Genomic DNA, 2577 nt, shown 5'->3' on the forward strand with positions numbered 1-2577 from the left:
AAATGAGAAGAGGAGCAATAAAATGAGATGGGGGCAAGAAAATGAGATGGGGGCAAGAAAATGAGATGGGGGGGCAATAAAATGAGATGGGGGCAAGAAAATGAGAAGAGGAGCAATAAAATGAGATGGGGGCAAGAAAATGAGATGGGGGCAAGAAAATGAGATGGGGGCAAGAAAATGAGATGGGGGGGGGGGCAATAAAATGAGATGGGGGCAAGAAAATGAGAAGAGGAGCAATAAAATGAGATGGGGGCAATAAAATGAGATGGGGGCAAGAAAATGAGATGGGGGGCAATAAAATGAGATGGGGGGCAAGAAAATGAGAAGAGGAGCAATAAAATGAGATGGGGGCAATAAAATGAGATGGGGCAAGAAAATGAGATGGGGGCAATAAAATGAGATGGGGGGCAAGAAAATGAGAAGAGGAGCAATAAAATGAGATGGGGGCAATAAAATGAGATGGGGCAAGAAAATGAGATGGGGGCAAGAAAATGAGATGGGGGCAAGAAAATGAGATGGGGGGCAATAAAATGAGATGGGGGGCAAGAAAATGAGAAGAGGAGCAATAAAATGAGATGGGGGCAAGAAAATGAGATGGGGGCAAGAAAATGAGATGGGGGCAAGAAAATGAGATGGGGGCAATAAAATGAGATGGGGGGCAAGAAAATGAGAAGAGGAGCAATAAAATGAGATGGGGGCAATAAAATGAGATGGGGGCAAGAAAATGAGATGGGGGCAATAAAATGAGATGGGGGGCAATAAAATGAGATGGGGGGCAAGAAAATGAGATGGGGGGCAAGAAAATGAGAAGAGGAGCAATAAAATGAGATGGGGGCAAGAAAATGAGATGGGGGCAAGAAAATGAGATGGGGGGCAATAAAATGAGATGGGGGCAAGAAAATGAGATGGGGGGCAAGAAAATGAGATGGGGGCAAGAAAATGAGATGGGGGCAAGAAAATGAGATGGGGGGGCAATAAAATGAGATGGGGGCAAGAAAATGAGATGGGGGGCAAGAAAATGAGATGGGGGCAAGAAAATGAGATGGGGGCAAGAAAATGAGATGGGGGGCAAGAAAATGAGATGGGGGCAAGAAAATGAGATGGGGGGCGAGAAAATGAGATGGGGGCAAGAAAATGAGATGGGGGGCAAGAAAATGAGATGGGGGGCAATAAAATGAGATGGGGGCAATAAAATGAGATGGGGGGCAAGAAAATGAGATGGGGGGCAAGAAAATGAGAAGAGGAGCAATAAAATGAGATGGGGGCAAGAAAATGAGATGGGGGCAAGAAAATGAGATGGGGGGCAATAAAATGAGATGGGGGCAAGAAAATGAGATGGGGGGCAAGAAAATGAGATGGGGGCAAGAAAATGAGATGGGGGCAAGAAAATGAGATGGGGGGCAATAAAATGAGATGGGGGCAAGAAAATGAGAAGAGGAGCAATAAAATGAGATGGGGGCAATAAAATGAGATGGGGGCAAGAAAATGAGAAGAGGAGCAATAAAATGAGATGGGGGCAAGAAAATGAGATGGGGGCAATAAAATGAGATGGGGGGCAAGAAAATGAGATGGGGGCAAGAAAATGAGAAGAGGAGCAATAAAATGAGATGGGGGCAATAAAATGAGATGGGGGCAAGAAAATGAGAAGAGGAGCAAGAAAATGAGATGGGGGGGCAATAAAATGAGATGGGGGCAAGAAAATGAGATGGGGGGCAAGAAAATGAGATGGGGGCAAGAAAATGAGATGGGGGGCAAGAAAATGAGATGGGGGCAAGAAAATGAGATGGGGGGCAAGAAAATGAGATGGGGGCAAGAAAATGAGATGGGGGCAAGAAAATGAGATGGGGGGCAAGAAAATGAGATGGGGGGCAATAAAATGAGATGGGGGCAAGAAAATGAGATGGGGGGGCAATAAAATGAGATGAGGGCAAGAAAATGAGATGGGGGCAAGAAAATGAGATGGGGGGCAATAAAATGAGATGGGGGGCAAGAAAATGAGATGGGGGCAAGAAAATGAGATGGGGGGCAAGAAAATGAGATGGGGGCAAGAAAATGAGATGGGGGCAAGAAAATGAGATGGGGGGCAAGAAAATGAGAAGGGGGCAAGAAAATGAGAAGGGGGGCAAGAAAATGAGAAGGGGGGCAAGAAAATGAGAAGGGGGCAAGAACATTAAGAGAATAAAGATTAGAGAGTGAACAAAAGTGTAGGATTTTATGTTTGTTTGTTTTATTTGTTCTACAACATATAAATCCTAACCCTATTGCAAACGATTTGTTGGATACTTTAGCAGTTTACGGATTGTGTTGTAATAATAACGTTATTATTTAGAAAGCCATTCTTAACATGTTGACTTTGTAAACTATTCTTTTCGTTTCATCTAACAAATAAAAAACAAAAGATATGGTAAAAATTAAATTTTATTTGAAAATACTACCTCGAAATAGCACAGAAACTGCAGAACGATTATTATTGTATACGACGAACAGAAGACAAGTTGCTATTTTTCCTTGTCTTTTAAAAGTGATTCCGAAACATTCGCACTGTCATTAATAGTATGAGTATTATCAACAAAAGAC

The sequence above is a fragment of the Euprymna scolopes genome, chromosome 33 (assembly GCF_053919585.1).
Source record: "Euprymna scolopes isolate OS-2025 chromosome 33, ASM5391958v1, whole genome shotgun sequence".
Classification (NCBI taxonomy): domain Eukaryota; kingdom Metazoa; phylum Mollusca; class Cephalopoda; order Sepiida; family Sepiolidae; genus Euprymna; species Euprymna scolopes.